General features: G+C 41.0%; 1 protein-coding gene across 4 annotated transcripts in view; it reads left to right on the top strand.

Moving 5' to 3' along the window:
• Positions 1 to 19,243, top strand: part of LOC126215073 (F-box/LRR-repeat protein 17-like) — a 99,085-nt gene that overhangs the window by 41,304 nt on the left and 38,538 nt on the right. The window lies entirely within an intron of this gene.

Below are 19,243 nucleotides of genomic sequence, written 5' to 3'. Positions count from 1 at the left end.
TTATTAAATTTGCATTTTTGTTCTGATGACTTAACAACCATTAGTAATATTCTATTTGTGTTTTAACTATGTTACATCTTCTATTATTCCAATTTTTATTCCTGTGTCCAAACGACCAATGGTAGTTTCCAGTTTGCTTTTTAATTCCAATAAGACCTCCTTTTTACACTTTTCAGCAGGCTGATCCAAAAAACTGTAAAATTAAGGAAAGCATAGGACACACAACAGTCGAAAAGAAGTAAATTACTCTTACTGTCATTCTCTTTATATCATTCAAACTATGAAATAACAACAATTTAAATTTTGCTTATTTAAAAAAATCTAAAATAAGGGGTTATGTTTCTTTCTTATGGAGCACCTTGTGGAGGAGGAATCTTGACATCAGGTCTAAAATGTATGTATGAATAAGTTTGACTTTTATATTGGGGTTTGTGTGCTCATCGTTGCAGACGATCTGTCGCAGCCGAAGTCCTGGATAACAGCTACTGTAAAATTCAACTATAAAGTTAAATGAATGTTTAATCCAGTATAATGTTTCAGCTGAATATTTATTATGGTCTCAAAGTAAATAAAAGCATCTTGACAAATCTGAAATAAGTAGTAACATACTTACAATAATGAAATGAATCTTGCTCAGCAAGCTACATGTCTTCTGTCCAAATATACACAAAGTACTGACTCACTATGCCAATATGGCTCCCCCTATATATATAATCTAAACAATCCCGAACAATCCTCGGCATTGTTTAAAATGATTTTTCGATTAAGTAACAATTAAAATTAACATATAAAAACTGGAAATACATATATAAATGTGTGTTTGCTCCAGAACAGCAAGTACAATTCTATATTAGTTTGTGTTCATTATTTTATTCGAGTATAACTTGTCGAATACGAAATTACAATAATGAATTTTCATATTTTATTAATTACTAGAGGCTCCCTTCATAGAAAATGCTCCCATCATTTACAAGGCTTCTATACTTTAAGGTCATCGGGATGTAATAGTTTTGTAGCTATAATTTTTTCAGACAAATTACATATTTTCTTGACATGTGCGATCCTGAATTAGACTGGAAAATGTTCATTTTAAGTGGGTCTTAATGGGCTGTTACGTTTAAACACCCCCAAAAGGATTTGTGAAACTGAAAGTTGGACAAAACCTTTTCTGACAGATCTATGTAACAGTACACATTTTGCAATAAACTGGAGGAACAAGTATTCTATTTATGGTATGGGATAAACACTGAGTTTGATTAAATATGTAAATTAAATATGAAGCATTATGCAAAAATTATTACTCAATAGTATAAGGAAAGAACAAGTTATTTCTTAACTGTATGAACGTTCAGAATTCAGTACACTGACTGCTGCTTTATAGAAAATCTTGAGGTTTGCAGCACACAGACTGCCTTGTAGAGAGTCTTGAAGTTTGCAGTACACAGACTACTTTGTTGAATGAAATGTCTGACCAATGACCAATCTTACTATTTTTCATTTGTCAAGACGCTTCCAACACCTCCTTCCCACCTTTACAATCATTCAAACATTAATTAATGTATTTTTTCAGGAATATATGCGCAATGCAGTTGTTGCTTTTCCCTTCACAGTAAGTGCTAGCCTATAATTGAATGATACGTAAGAGTATACAAAAACTTGAATAAGTGACTAATACATCATATTGGTTGTGTTTTATAAGTGATTGAAACATCACCAACAATTATGTGGTTGAGCCTTATACACAGGCATGTGTTCACCACTTGGGTGTGAATACACAATAAATGAATCATAAATGAGTGGTACATCATGATAGAACATGGTTAGGCATTATACATTGGTAAGTGTTCACCACTTAGGTGTGAATACACAATAAATGAATCATAAATGACTGGTACATCACGACAAAAATATGAATAGGCTTTATACATTGGTAAGTTGGTTTGAGGGAAACATTCCACATGGGAAAATATATATATATATATATATATAAAATGTCTGCGTGTCCCTGTAAAAAATATGTCTGCCTGTATCTGTGTGTGTGTGTGTGTGTGTGTGTGTGTGTGTGTGTGTGCGCGCGCGCGCGCGTCCTTTTTTCCCCCAAGGTAAGTCTTTCCGCTCCCAGGATTGGAATGACACCTTACTCTCTCTCTTAAAACCCACATCCTTTCGTCTTTCCCTCCCCTCCCCTCTTTCCTGATGAAGCAACCTTAGATTGCAAAAGCTTGAAATTTGTGTGTTTTGTATTGTGTCTATCTACCAGCACTTTCTCGTTTGGTAAGTTACAGCATCTTTATGTAAATTCAGTATCTTCGATAGTGAAGAAGTACTAGCTTGTTTCCCAAGTCCTCGTATATAATAGGCATTAGTCAACAATGAGAAGTGTTGACACAGTAAACTGGAAGGATCTCAGCAATAGAGGTGTATGCATGTGGACAGTGGGAAGGATAGCTAGGTACTCTGATGAGAAGTAAGAAATGAAATAGAAGATTTGGAGTGTTGAAGTTGAAGAAGAAAAGATGACAGCCCTCCACAGATTAGAACAGCATTACACATGAAACGTAATTGTGTGGCAGAGAATAGTATAAGCGAGCCATTCCTCACAACACTATAGTGGCAGAGCATACTTGCATGTAAGTAAAAGTAAGAGTTCAAAACTTCAAGTGCTGGTATATAGTGAAAAAAAAAAAGTTCACCACTTGAGTGACGACGAACAACAAAATCAGACACAGATAAATAATATAGTATTACAGAGCATGGTTTCATTAATCAACACAGATATGCTAGCTTGTTTCCCGGATCCTCCTATAAAATAGGTTTTAGTCACTTAATAAAGCTGACATGGTAAATGAGAAGGGCCTCAGTCAGCAATAGAGACATATGCATGTTGACAGTGGGAACGGTAGCTTGGTACTGTGATGAGAAGTAAGAAATGGAATAGAAGATTCGGAGTGTTGGAGCTGAAGAAGAAAAGATGACAGACCCCAAAGACAGGAAAACCCTCTACCCCCTCCCTAGGACCCCTACTGTTCCAGTACTTCACTGTGGCGACGGAGGGAGAAGTGTGTTCGGCATTCCGTACAGAACGGACTTGCCACAGCTTCACCTTCTCAGTCCCCGAAAATTAACCCCAACACTCCCTATCGACTGACTGACGAAGGGTAAACAATTAGCATTCTGCAAGACAAAGTAATTGACATATTTAACACTGTGTTGGTTAATTCAAGTAACAAATGCAAGATACAAGCAGCTGACTTACAAGCAGACCCCCTAATATCTGGGTTTGATTAAACACAAATAATTACATAAATATGAAAATATAGAAACCTGTGATACATCTGAGACATAAACATGGAAAAACTAAAGTGAGGTGCAGAATTACTGTGTATACCTGTCCTTTTTTCCCCCTAAGGTAAGTCTTTCCGCTCCCGGGATTGGGATGACTCATTGCCCTCTCCCTTAAAACCCACATCCTTTCATCCTTCCCTCTTTCCTGATGAAGCCACCACGGGTTGCGAAAGCTTGAATATTTGTGTGTGTGTATTTTATTTTATTGTGTCTATCAACATGCCAGCACTTTCTCATTTGGTAAGTTAAAGCATCTCTGTTTTATATATATATATATATATATATATGTTTCCCATGTGGAATGTTCCCTCTATTGGATGTTTGAATGTACTCGAGAGAGTGGTATTACCGTAGCAATTGTTAGTTGGTTGTTAAAAGTCATAGTGAAAATGTTGGGCAAAATATACTGCTGTTTGTGAGAAGTGTGGCTATTTATTTCGTAGTGCAGTAGAGAGAACTAGCAGAAGCATTCCAGAAGTCTTCAGTGCAGTTGGATTAACAGGGAGGCATTACGGAAGGATCCGGACCACCAAAAGACCTCATCTGAGAAGAGCGGGTAAAGGTAATACTACTTTCATGTGGTCGTGTATTGGAGTTAGCAAAATATTACCCTGTTATATCGGCCATGGACACCACTTCCCACTAGTGCTGGTAAAGACCCACCACAAATCTTACGAAATAAACAGCAGCAGGAAAAGAAGGAAAAATGCAACCCATATGTTGACCCAGGTAAATGTGAATGGAGAATGCACCAGCAAGTAAGTGCAGAAAAATTGAGTCAGAATTAAGACACCAAAGAACACATGACACAGAAGTAGCCTCTGGCAACCAACGATCAACAACAGTGCCTTATAATGCACATAACAAGAAATAAAAAATAATTAAGAGCTTCTTTTGAATGAATTTCCTAAGAAAGAATAGTGAACAACTACCGTATTCTCGAATCTAAGCCGCACTTTTTTCCGGTTTTTGTAATAAAAAAATAGCCTGCGGCTTAGAATCGAGTGCAAAGTAATCGGAAGTTCTGAAAAATGTTGGTAGGTGCCGCCACAACTAACTTCTGCCGTCGAATATATGTAGCGCTACACAGGCATGCTTTGCAGGCACAAAGATAAATACTGGTGCCAAAACCTCTGCGTCAGTAAATAAATTTAAAAAAAAAGGTGGAAGACGAGCTTTTTTCTCCGCCCCGTGTTTCGACCACTGCATTTTCATACATTATCCAATGAAGTAAATACAAATTCCGTATTGTTCATCTTCGAATGTAGCAGCATTTCAATGTACTACGAAAATCCGACTGGCAAGACTGTTTGGGATGTTTGTCAATATGGCCAACTCTACGTTCTGAATTTTTTCTTACCTGTGAGAAGAGATGGTTGCTAATAGCAACTTTTATGAATTGTGAATCACATGCAGTATTCTCTTCACCATAAGAATAATACGAATATAAACATTTTGCCATGTATTCTTTCGTGTTTGCCTATCTCATTTAAAGTCTGTATGCATAATAAACTATGAAACTAGAGTGAGACAACAGCAAACGTGGAAGAATATACGTATCATATCATGTTTATATTTGTATTATTCGTATGCCAAATAGTGATAGTCAGAAATGAAGCACTGCAATTGACTAGATTTTTAAATCTAAGATGACCCTAATTTCTGTGCAGAACGTAATGTACTAAAGAGGCGTCTGCGAAGATTTTCAAACGGAGAAAAATTTTCGCTAAACTAACGTTCAGAACATCTTCTATCATACGCAGTCTATTATTTGGTTCGTCTTCATCGTTATCAAAGAAAGCAGCAGTGTAGCCTAAGTAACAACAAATAGCAGTCTCTTGCCATTGTTTCGCTAATGAGACGATTCCTCTCTCTTTTTTTAATTGTAAGCGGCGGTTGCGTGCACAAAAGCAAGCCATGCCGCGAGTGGCGACAGACCGTAAACACTCATTATCAGAATGCGACAAACAATGCATGACACTGTACAGTAATGCATTTTCAGCTTAGAGTGACATAAACACCTATAACAAAGAGAATGACACTTATCAGATCAAAGAAAATTAAGCAATCAGTTCAAACCAGACGAAGCACGTGAAAAAGGAAGGGTACCCGTATAAATATGGATGGAGCGCCTGATGTGGTAAAGTTTAACTGCTAAGCTTACGACTTGAACCAAACTACTATAGCTGTATCGTCATTCATTCAACCTAATTTGTTTCTCATATTACAATGGACCAACTTTGCTTCGATTTGGAGATGCGGCCTAAAACTTTTTTCTCCCCTTGAATTTCGAGACTCAAATTTCAGGTGCGGCTTAGATTCGAGTAAATATGGTAATGAACAGAAAATATAATTTACTGTTGGAAATCTGAAACAGAAAGAAAGAAGACAGTGGCAGCAGAAAGTGCACCCATACTGTAAGCAACGGGTGCATAGAATTAGATAAAAACTTGACAAAACTATTTCGACTGGATAATGCATACGGCGGACACCAATCCAGTAGCAGTTGTCAACACAGAGCGGCGAGCAGTTATGTGAGTACGGAGTGTTGTATTGTCCAGCCAGGGGCAGTGCGCAGCAACAGGGGAAGACATCGATTTCAGCTTCAGCGCTGGTTTCCGCAGTTCACAGTTCCACAGAAGGGTAAGCCGCGAACATTTAAAAAGTAGAAAGAGTTCTGGGAGTATATGATTTAATGTTAGTATTGTCGATTGGTAATAATTAGTGCTGATCACAAGAAAGATGGCGATGCGAAAGGAGTTAAGATCGATACTAGAAGGAATAATTAAAGAACAAGCAGAGAAGGATAAGGAAGGACAGAAAGGGGTACAAGTAGAATTAATTAAGCCCGTTAAGCAGCAGTAGATGACCTATTAAGCCATAAAATACAAGAGGTTAACGCTAACTTAGAATCTAACTTTAACACACAAGATAATAATCAAAACATTAAAATAATGGAAATATACTCTAAAGTAAATGAATTACGAGAATCAGTGCCAGTAGAGGTACAACAAGTAGCTAAACAAATGTTAACAGATGATTTACAAGAAAGTGCACATGGAATAACAGTCTGACAGTGGACAGGCTATGTAGCTAATGTGAATTCCTGATTCCAAGCAGTACGAGCTAGTATTTCAGATGCAAATAAGCGTATCAGGTCCATACAGAAAAATGCTGTAATAGGGACACCTGATGCTACAAAACATTTGGAAAAATGTTTACAATTACTCGTAGAACTAGAAGTAAAAGACAGAACAGAAACACATAATGACAAAATCACTTCTGGGTAAGGTGCAATTAACAGTAAACAAGAACTTGATAGAATATGGGAAGCAATATACAATAAAAAAAGAAATTAGAAAACAGTAAACCTGAAACTATGACAGGAGGTGTTAAAGATGTAATAGAGGATTTATATATAGGAAATGGGTTTAATTTAGCAAAGCAATTTCCAAAGTATAAACCAGACGGTGATGTACACCCAATTTATTTTATAAGTGTTTGCCAGATCTTTACCTAAAAAGTGGGATGACTTAAAGAAAATAGATTTCACATTAGGATATTTAATGGGAGGTGCTGTGGAATGAGAAAATGGTCGTGCAGGAGAATTTGTGTCTTGGAAATATTTCGAGGAAAGCTTTAAGAGGAAGTACTGGTCATAAAGTACTCAGGACAAATTAATCTTAAAGTTATTAGACCCTACTCCACACAATAATTCATGGGGCACATATAAAAAGTACATAGAATGGCAATTGACAAAATTGACATAGTTATATGATCCAATAGATGAAATGAACTTAGACTTTTACCATACCACGCTCGACAAGGGATATTGTATAGAGGGTGGAAAACTGTGAACGAGTTATTAATATTTCTTGAAGGTTTAGACAGTCTGAATATTGAAAGAAATGAAAATTATTCAGTGTGTGACCAAAATACGGGGAATAGGAATAACAAATCCTTTCCTAATTCCTTACCACCGATGAAGGAATCCAATTATTGTAAAGTAAGCAGTAATGAAACTGTTCACAGCACGGATAACAGACTAAATTGCAATAACCCTAGAGGGGGAAGAAATCAGACTGATAACATAAACTCGCAGATGTTCACACCTCACAACCAACAGATAAATATGCAACGAAATAATGACGCATAAACAATTCAGCATATTATTGAAGTAAGTTCCAAACCAGTATCCAGTCATAGTGACAGATAACGAGAACAATCCTGGGTCAAGGGGCAAACTCCAGGATGACGCAGAACAGTACTCGGCTTGTATATAAGTAAAATGATCGCTTATAGTAAAATGTCACCTATTAACAATTGGTTATTAGCAGAAGAGGAAAATTTGAAAAGGTGCAACGCATACCAATTGAAATCAGAATAATAGGAAACAGAGGAGCGGAAATTTACATTGATTCAGGAAGCGAAGTATCAATAATTACAAAGGAATTGCTATTAAGTGGAAGAATAAAGGAATTTCCTAAGTGACATGTTATGGGACTACATATTGTAGGTATTACAGGTACTAAGAGCGATGTAGCGAAATGGGAAACAGGGATTACCTTTGGAATACATCAGTTGGAGTTTGAACAAACCATGTTAATAGTCCCTAAAATAAATATGCAAGTATTACTAGTAGTAGACAGGGTAATGATATATTAAGTAGTAATTGACTTCCAAAGTGGTTCTTTTAAGTGTAATCTTGATAACTATAATAAGAGATCTTAGTTAAGACAGATCACTGTCAAGTACTAAATGGGAGTAATTTACGGTTAATAATGAGTACAAGTCCAATGGAGAAGGTTGTAAGGAATCTACAACAAACTGCAAATAAAGCTGATTTGTATGCAGAGGCTTATGAAGCAGAACTGTTAACACTTACTCAAAAGGAAGAGCTATTTCGAATATTGTTCAGATATTCAGATGTATTTTCAGACAATATAGGAGATTGTATGTGTGTAGTTTTAAGATTAAAAACAAAGGTATCTTTTTTCCTGCAGACCTTACCCTGTACCTTTCAATAGAAAACAAGACTTGCAGGAAGTTTTTTCCAAAATGTGCAGGCCCATTTAAGATCATAGTCCACACCCGAAAGCATACTATTTAATTGAACCACACACTGGTCAGGAGAAAGGTTTATATAGTGCCGACAAACTAAAGAAATATAATCAAGCTTTGCTAATAATACTTGGACATGTAGTGTCGTCAATAGATGAATTAAGATATGGAGAAGGTAGTAAGCAAAAGACTTTACACCTGAAATAGAGTACAGACATGGAAATCAAAAGGGAACCTCAAAGTAATATGGTAGAAAGTAGAAGGAAAAGTAATGGAAGATATAAATGTATATGAAATTTGGAGTGTACGCTCTAATTAGGAATGATGAAAAAAAGGCAGATAGGTGGACCCAAGAGAGGCTGACCTATACTGTGCCAGAAAGGGATTGACTGTACCATAGTAGAATAGGAATTAATATGGGGCACTATCACACTGAAGGAAATAGAAACATTTTACAGTACTAAGATGCAGAAGTGGTCTTTGGTGGAAGTGAGGATAAGTTTTGTTAAAAGGATAATCCATAGATTATTCTTAAAATTGGTTATAAATAACAAGAGGTTTTTCCCAATGGTTTACAGTAAAGAGGTGAAATGATTTGAGTGCAGTGTTGAGACAATTTACACCTCACCATAACTGCAAAAGCTTTGGAATACAAGTCTGAACTCTTGGAAGGTGGGATATTAAGGAAGTTAAGTTCTCTAAAAAGAGAAGACTTAGATGTCAATATAATCGAAAATCATAAAGTTTATAATCAGTATAATAATGAAAGGTGAGTTAGTTATGTAAAGAAGGTTAATATTGCAGTACCATGTTTAAAGAGGAATAATATTATGATATCTAAGTATATCAGAATAAATGTCTCACAAGTATCCACTGTATAGATAGTAAAATTCTCTAAAATAGAAAACGAAAATGGTTAACCAATTATGAGGTCAAGAGGATCACAAATAAAAGGAACTTAAGAACAACATTAATGACAAGTAATATGTTTGTATTACTATGTACATTCCTCAGATACTTCAGGTGATCTAGAAAAGACAGCCATAGTATTAAAGAAAGTAAGATGATATGAGAAATAATATTACAAGTATGAAGAAAATGAATGAATCCTGCCAAACAGGAACAAAGTAGTTAAGTAATTAACTGAACATAGTCATGAGTGATCATTAATGATTATAAAAAATTATATTGGAGAGATTATGTAAAGGCAGATGTAAGAGCAGGATAATAAAAATGTGTATGTAACTAGAGACTTAAGCACAAGATCTCTTGTCTGAGTGGCGCCATATGTAGTGTTTCGGGATATTTGTAAACATCCCGACACACCATTGGAAAGCAGTCGACAAGAGATGCTCGTGGGTAAATTGAATAAGGATAAATGTAGTGGGAAAGCGAAACTGTGTGTTTTCCTTTCTTGTATGCAGTGAATGTGGAGCAGTGGTAGAGCTGGCAAGGGGGACCAGTAAAAATGGTATCACAACCACTGGTCATCCGGGAGTCATTTGTGCCAGACTGCAGCAAGTGCCTGAATCTGAGAGCCACGGAGTAAATGACACACCTTCAAGAGCATAATGAACAATTGAAGAGTGGTAGTTGATTTTCTGGTTTCTCTCTCGGATACTACAGTATATACACTCCTGGAAATGGAAAAAAGAACACATTGACACCGGTGTGTCAGACCCACCATACTTGCTCCGGACATTGCGAGAGGGCTGTACAAGCAATGATCACACGCACGGCACAGCGGACACACCAGGAACTGCGGTGTTGGCCGTCGAATGGCGCTAGCTGCGCAGCATTTGTGCACCGCCGCCGTCAGTGTCAGCCAGTTTGCCGTGGCATACGGAGCTCCATCGCAGTCTTTAACACTGGTAGCATGCCGCGACAGCGTGGACGTGAACCGTATGTGCAGTTGACGGACTTTGAGCGAGGGCGTATAGTGGGCATGCGGGAGGCCGGGTGGACGTACCGCCGAATTGCTCAACACGTGGGGCGTGAGGTCTCCACAGTACATCGATGTTGTCGCCAGTGGTCGGCGGAAGGTGCACGTGCCCGTCGACCTGGGACCGGACCGCAGCGACGCACGGATGCACGCCAAGACCGTAGGATCCTACGCAGTGCCGTAGGGGACCGCACCGCCACTTCCCAGCAAATTAGGGACACTGTTGCTCCTGGGGTATTGGCGAGGACCATTCGCAACCGTCTCCATGAAGCTGGGCTACGGTCCCGCACACCGTTAGGCCGTCTTCCGCTCACGCCCCAACATCGTGCAGCCCGCCTCCAGTGGTGTCGCGACAGGCGTGAATGGAGGGACGAATGGAGACGTGTCGTCTTCAGCGATGAGAGTCGCTTCTGCCTTGGTGCCAATGATGGTCGTATGCGTGTTTGGCGCCGTGCAGGTGAGCGCCACAATCAGGACTGCATACGACCGAGGCACACAGGGCCAACACCCGGCATCATGGTGTGGGGAGCGATCTCCTACACTGGCCGTACACCACTGGTGATCGTCGAGGGGACACTGAATAGTGCACGGTACATCCGAACCGTCATCGAACCCATCGTTCTACCATTCCTAGACCGGCAAGGGAACTTGCTGTTCCAACAGGACAATGCACGTCCGCATGTATCCCGTGCCACCCAACGTGCTCTAGAAGGTGTAAGTCAACTACCCTGGCCAGCAAGATCTCCGGATCTGTCCCCCATTGAGCATGTTTGGGACTGGATGAAGCGTCGTCTCACGCGGTCTGCACGTCCAGCACGAACGCTGGTCCAACTGAGGCACCAGGTGGAAATGGCATGGCAAGCCGTTCCACAGGACTACATCCAGCATCTCTACGATCGTCTCCATGGGAGAATAGCAGCCTGCATTGCTGCGAAAGGTGGATATACACTGTACTAGTGCCGACATTGTGCATGCTCTGTTGCCTGTGTCTATGTGCCTGTGGTTCTGTCAGTGTGATCATGTGATGTATCTGACCCCAGGAATGTGTCAATAAAGTTTCCCCTTCCTGGGACAATGAATTCACGGTGTTCTTATTTCAATTTCCAGGAGTGTATGTACAGACGTTTGAATGTACTCGAGAGAGTAGTATTACCGTACCAATTTTTAGTTGTTTTGTTAAAAGTAATAGTGAAAATGTTGGACAAAATATACCCCTGTTTGTGAGAAATGTGGCTATGTATTTAGTAGTGCAGTAGAGAGAACTTACAGAAGCATTCCAGGAATCTTCACTGCAGCTGGACTGACAGGGAGGTGGCTTTACGGAAGGAACCGGACCGTCAAAAAACTTACTCTGAGAAGAGAGGATAAAAGTAATACACCTTCATCTGGTGGTGAATTGGGGTCGGCAAAATATTGCCCTGTGATATCGGCTACACAAGTGCTGGTATAAGGCGCACCACAAATCTTACAAAATGAACAACAGCAGGAAAAAAAGGAAAAATACACCCCAAGCTGCTGTCCAAATTACCGGCAATGTGAACCAGATGCGCTCGTGTTGTGCACCCAGTGGCACACTGCAGCATCACCGCAGGCACCAGAAACCTGTGACAATGACAAAAGCAATCTGGCAATATTTGTTTGCTTCAGAGCCCCCGTATGCAGATAGATACTCCGTGATGCTGCACAGAGAATTGGGACCTGGCTGGAAAGGTGATATGGTGCCAGTCGTATGTTCTTTGTTGTTATTGGGTACACCTCTCTCTCCCTCTCTCTCTCCCTCTCCCTCTCCCTCTCCCGCACTGTTAAGGGAAGCACCACAGTGGTTCCCATGCTATGGAGTTTTGTGCTCCAGCCTCCATCACTCTGTCTGTCTGGAGGCTTACACCGCTACACAACAATGCATCTCCTGATTCTAGGCACACGACATGGTTGTACAATCTCACTCGGCCAAAAAAAGTGTCTGTCCTCTCGGGCGCTAGCCACGTGGAGCTCTCTAGATGCTGCTCGGTCTCGAGTACAGATTCCGTATTCGCACGACAGTCGCGGGATACCGCGACGTGAATGGCACTATCACTCCGTGAGAAGCCAGTCTCAGTATTCCGAAATCTTGTTGCCGTTCAGTTCTGACACGTGCCGGTTGACATTTCTCCTCCTCACACGAGGCATAGCACGATCTTCTCACAAACACAAACAATCAAATGCAATACCTGAATAAGAAACCCTAAGTGTGATCTTTTCTTCTGTGAAGAATGTACACTACTGGCCATTAAAATTGCTACACCAAGAAGAAATGCAGACGATTAACAGGTATTCATTTGACAAATATATTATACTAGAACTGACATGTGATTACATTTTCATGCAATTTGGGTGCATACATCATGAGAAATCAGTACCCAGAACAACCACCTCTGGCCTTGATACGCCTGGGCATTGAGTCTAACAGAGCTTGGATGGCGTGTACAGGTACAGCTGCCCCTGCAGCTTCAACACGATACCACAGTTCATCAAGAGTAGTGACTGGCGTATTGTGACGAGCCAGTTGCTCAGCCACCATTGACCGGATGTTTTCAATTGGTGAGAGGTCTGGAGAATGTGCTGGCCAGGGCAACAGTCAAACATTTTCTGTATCCAGAAAGGGCCATACAGACCTGCAACATGCCGTCGTGCATTATCCTGCTGAAATTTAGGGTTTCACAGGGATCGAATGGAGGGTAGAGCCACGGGTCGTAACACATCTGAAACATAATGTCCACTATTCAAACTGCCGTCAATGTGAACAAGAGGTGACCGGAACATGTAACCAACGGCACCCCATACCATCACGCTGGATGATATGCCAGTATGGCGATGACGAACACACACTTCCAATGTGCGTTCACCGCAATGTCGCCAAACACGGATGTGACCATTGTGATGCTGTAAACAGTACCTGGATTCATCCAAAAAAATGACGTTTTGCCATTTGTGCACCCAGGTTTGTCATCGAGTACACCGTCGCAGGTGCTCCTGTCTGTGATGCAGCGTTGAGGGTAACCGCAGCCACGGTCTCCGAGCTGATAGTCCGTGCTGCTGCAAACATCGTTGAACTGTTCGTGCAGATGGTTGTTGTCTTGCAAACGTCCCCATCTGTTTACTCAGGGATCGAGACGTGGCTGCACGATCCATTACAGCCATGCGGATAAGATGCCTGTCGTCTTGACTGCTAGTGATACGAGGCCGTTGGGATCCAGCATGGCGTTCCGTATTACCCTCATGAACCCACCGATTCCATATTCTGCTAAGTCATTGGATCTCGACCATCGCGAGCAGCAGTGTCACGATACGATAAACCACAATCGTGATAGGCTACAATCCGACCTTTATGAAAGTCGGAAATGTGATGGTACACATTTCTCCTCCTTACACAAGGCATGACAACAACATTTCACGAGGCAACGCCGGTCAACTGCTGTTTGTGTTTGAGAAATCGGTTGGAAACTTTCCTCATGTCAGCACGTTGTAGGTGTAACCACCGGCGCCAACTTTGTGTGAATGCTCTGAAAAGCTAATCATTTGCTTATAACAGTATCTTCTTCCTGTCGGTTAAATTTCGTGTCTGTAGCACGTCATCTTCGTGGTGTAGCAATTTTAATGTCCAGTAGTGTAGGTATCATTACACCGACCTACTTCCAAGGAACCCCTTGAGGCTGTAAAAGGCCAATGGTGTTTATGTCATTCGATGCCCTACATATTGTCTACCGTGCCACCACAGTGTTGGCTGCTAATGGCAACAGGGAGCATGGCTGGAGGTATCCAGTGGTGAGCACAGCACGAGGCTACGGAGTGTAGTCAAACAGCTTAGTTGACGAGTAACTCAAGACAGTGAGCTACAGTGCTGGTCGTGTCAATACAAAGCAGAGCAATGAAACGATAAACAAAGTAAACATTGCATTATATCTACGACAACAGTAGTGAGGTTGCTTTTGTCAGAAAGGTACCCAAAGAAACTCACACAGTGAGATAGTGGTGGCAGATGAAAAATTTGTTTCTGTGAGATGTGACAGTGAAATGTGTGGTGTCATATACACAACTCTGCGGACAATTTACATGAGAAATACAGTGATGTTATGTGCTTAACAAGTGGAAGTGATTTTGAAACAGGTGTTGAGCCATGTAGTTTATCAACCTTGTCGGGTAGGAACCACAAATCCTATCTCAGGTGAAATGTAGTAAAGGACAATTGTCTGAGAAGCGGGTACTAACATAACTACATACGTGGACAATAATCCACAGCATAGTGAAAAAAAAATTACGAACAGGTTTCCAATGAGTCCACTGCAACACAATTGTGTAGCGCATAAGAAAAACTACAGATGTTTGAGTGAGAATGAGGCGCACTTGTTACAAAAATGGGTGTTTGCGCGTTTTGAGGATTCTCGATACAATTGACAGGATGTGCTTAGTTAGTTGTGACCCACTAAGGTGTGCATTTCAGACTGCATGGAAGATTGAAGACGTGATTTTAAACAAAGCATCAATTTGACGATGCACAGCAAACTGTGCAATTGGCCTGAAAATTTGTGTGCGAGATAAGCAAAAGCATCCCATTATTCAATAAGGAATTTGTTTTCAACTCTGAGCAATTGGAAATTGAAGGGGAAATGCATATGAAATGGACCTTGGAATTTAGAGGTTCCAAGAGAGTGTTATCAAGGTCAACTAAACCTATTAATGCACTCGTATATAATTATGTGAACTATTAATCTGGATGGTAAATTCATAGGAAAGTAATTTATTGCACTGTGAGATGTTGGAGGTCGTTTGCCACATACGGTTCTTTCTCGTGTGCGTGATCTTGCGAGGACAGTAAGGAATATTTACGTCGTAGCAAGCGAGAGTGGGACAACGGGCGCAAGAGAACTGCAAATATGGTATGAGCACTTTTTTTTTTTACCAATAGCTGCTCAAAATAACTTGCTTTTGCTTGATTTCTGGTCTGCATGTAAAAATCATATTCCTTTAGAGCAAACCATCCCTTCTGAAAAGTGTGTGACATTGCAGTTCATACCATCTGGAACCACTGGACAGACTTAACATCTGAATTTTTGTTTTTTCTGTGCCTACAAAACACATTATTGCACTATCTGCAGCTGTGCCTAAAAGGATAGCCAGTTTCGCGAGGAGCTCTGTGACACCCAGTTTTGCATTCGGTTGCATACCATCACATTCTACGAGTTCTCATCACCCCGTTACACCAATAGGATTCTATATGCATTCTGTAATGGTTGGTACCTAGCTGAATCTCCTGCACAGTTTGTAACTCCCAAACCTTCTATCTTGATGGTGTGAATCTTTGTGGTGTCTGTGGTGCACCATTTTTCATTCAGTGTTCATGGTGCAAGTTAATGGTTTGTTTTGAACGTTTCTCGAATGCCATATATGTCCATTTTGTGAATTGTAATATACAGGGTGATTCAAAAAGAATACCACAACTTTAGGAATTTAAACTCTGCAACGACAAAAGGCAGAGCTAAGCACTATCTGTCGGCGAATTAAGGGAGCTATAAAGTTTCATTTAGTTGTACATTTGTTCGCTTGAGGCGCTGTTGACTAGGCGTCAGCGTCAGTTGATGCTAAGATGGCGACCGCTCAACAGAAAGCTTTTTGTGTTATTGAGTACGGCAGAAGTGAATCGACGACAGTTGTTCAGCGTGCATTTCGAACGAAGTATGGTGTATATGGGGCACTGAGAATCTGCGGGAAACAACTCAGTATGAACGTGACTCGCCTAAGGTGAACGTTTTCTGTGCCATTTCAGCCAATAAAGTTTTTGGTCCCTTTTTCTTCGAAGGTGCTACTGTAACTGGACTACAGTATCTGGAGATGTTAGAGAATTGGCTGTTCCCTCAGCTTGAACAAGAAGCACAACAATTCATATTTCAGCAGGATGGAGCGCCACCACATTGGCACTTATCTGTCCGTAACTACCTGAACGTCAACTACCCGAGGCGATGGATCGGCCGCCAGGCAGCCCGTGACAGAGCACTTCGTCACTGGCCTCCAAGAAGCCCTGATCTTACCCCCTGCGATTTTTTCTTATGGGGGTATGTTAAGGATATGGTGTTTCGGCCACCTCTCCCAGCCACCATTGATGATTTGAAACGAGAAATAACAGCAGCTATCCAAACTGTTACGCCTGATATGCTACAGAGAGTGTGGAACGAGTTGGAGTATCGGGTTGATATTGCTCGAGTGTCTGGAGGGGGCCATACTGAACATCTCTGAACTTGTTTTTGAGTGAAAAAAAAAAAACCTTTTTAAATACTCTTTGTAATGATGTATAACAGAATGTTATATTATGTTTCTTTCATTAAATACACATTTTTAAAGTTGTGGTATTCTTTTTGAATCACCCTGTATACCTTAAACAGAAGGTTGATCTCTGCACCTGCTGGACACACACATTTCCTGTCACCCGCATTATGCACTTGGTGAGTAATTTTTAGCAGCTAATACTTTTCCTGTCATCGTTGTTAACACAAACACTTTCAAATGAGCCTTGCTAAATCTTGAACTTACAACCTCATAGTGTTGCAAGCTGAACTGATAATCATCCACACTGATCAGCCAGAACATTATGACCATTGGCCTACTATCAATATAAACCCATCTAACCGATAGCAATGTCACTTGCCGAAGAATGACTGCTAGTCAGACACACGCGCGGTGCATGTAGTATCAGTGGGCGTGCTGTCCGTCTCTAGAGTGGGGAAGGCGTACGTCTGAGTTTGAGCACAGGCAGATTCTCATTTCTGAAACTGCGCTACTTGTTGGCTGTTAGAGGAGTGCTGTGGCGAGTGATTTCGACACGTGGTGAAACCGAGGCAAAACCACATCCAGACATTGTGGGGTCGGGTGGCCACCCTTCATTGCAGATGTCGGAGATCGTAGGCTGGGCAGAGTACGAGGTGGTGCACTGCGGTGGTACTAACATTAGATTTTAACACTGTACGGAGTACAAGTTTGTGTGAACACACATTGCACCGAACATTCCTAAAGACAGGTCGTTGGCTGCAGAGGCTTGTTGTTGTTGTTGTTGTTGTTGTGGTCTTCAGTCCTGAGACTGGTTTGATGCAGCTCTCCATGCTACTCTATCCTGTGCAAGCTTCTTCATCTCCCAGTACCTACTGCAACTTACATCCTTCTGAATCTGCTTAGTGTATTCATCTCTTGGTCTCCCCCTACGATTTTTACCCTCCACACTGCCCTCCAATACTAAACTGGTGATCCCTTGATGCCTCAGAACATGTCCTACCTACCGATCCCTTCTTCTGGTCAAGTTGTGCCACAAACTTCTCTTCTCCCCAATCCTATTCAATACTTCCTCATTAGTTATGTGATCTACCCATCTAATCTTCAGCATTCTTCTGTAGCACCACATTTCGAAAGCTTCTATTCTCTTCTTGTCCAAACTATTTATCGTCCATGTTTCACTTCCATACATGGCTACACTCCATACAAATACTTTCAGAAATGACTTCCTAACACTTAAATCTATACTCGATGTTAACAAAGTTCTCTTCTTCAGAAACGCTTTCCTTGCCATTGCCAGTCTACATTTTATATCCTCTCTACTTCGACCATCATCAGTTATTTTGCTCCCCAAATAGCAAAACTCCTTTACTACTTTAAGTGTCTCATTTCCTAATCTAATACACTCAACATCACCCGACTTAATTTGACTACATTCCATTATCCTGGTTTTGCTTTTGTTGATGTTCATCTTATATCCTCCCTTCAAGACACCATCCATTCCGTTCAACTGCTCTTCCAAGTCCTTTTCTGTCTCTGACAGAATTACAATGTCATCGGCGAACCTCAAAGTTTTTATTTCTTCTCCGTGGATTTTAATACCTACTCCGAATTTTTCTTTTGTTTCCTTTACTGCTTGCTCAATATACAGATTGAATAGCATTGGGGAGAGGCTACAACCCTGTCTTACTCCCTTCCCAACCACTGCTTCCCTTTCATGTCCCTCAACTCTTATAACTGCCATCTGGTTTCTGTACAAATTGTAAATAGCCTTTCGCTCCCTGTATTTTACCCCTGCCACCTTTAGAATTTGAAAGAGAGTATTCCAGTCAGCAGAGGCCCGAGCTTGTGCCAATTGGCAACTATGACTAATTGGGTTCGTGTCCATTAGCACTGGACATCGACACAGTGGCAGAGCATTGGCACGGTCTGGCGAATCCTGATACCTTCCTGATCGTGCAGATGGGAGGGCGCTAATCCGCCATCTATCAGGGCGACAGCTCCTTCGTACCTGTACTGTGGGATGGAGACGAGCTGATGGCGACTCCATCGAGGCACGTATACACTGAGTTCGCAACATTGTTCACAACATTGTTCGTGGCTAGTAATGGACTACCGATGTAGGCAACAAGTTCGCAACACAAAATCGGTGTTCCACGGCTGCGTCGGTAGAGATAAAAGAAATATTGTTTGTGGCCTGCTACCACTAAATTCTGCTACGCAGCACTAGTGTTCATTTGCTCTGAGTGAGTGCTTTGGTGTTTGTTTTGCTGGAGTGTAGTGGTGCATTTATTTTGTCCCTCTCCATTTTTATTTGAAATGGAGTGGTCACGAGACAAAATTTTCCAGCTGATGTCGCTCTATGAGGCAGAGGAGTGCCTGTGGAATGTACGTTGCGCAGGTTACAAAAATACTAAAATCAAACACGATTCTTTACAAAAAGTTGCTGCGGCACTTGGCACCGGCAGTAGTGACGTGGATAAAAAAATTAAATCTCTTTTGTCTCAGTACCGTCGAGAGAAAAGAAAAATAGAGGAAAGTAAAAAATCTGGATGTGCTACTGACACACTTTATGAAACAAAGTGGTTTGGATTTAAATAT

Source organism: Schistocerca nitens, chromosome 12 (genome assembly GCF_023898315.1).
Source record: "Schistocerca nitens isolate TAMUIC-IGC-003100 chromosome 12, iqSchNite1.1, whole genome shotgun sequence".
NCBI classification, from domain to species: Eukaryota; Metazoa; Arthropoda; class Insecta; order Orthoptera; family Acrididae; genus Schistocerca; species Schistocerca nitens.
Note: the sequence above shows the minus strand (reverse complement) of the source record. Positions and strands in the feature narration are given on the sequence as shown.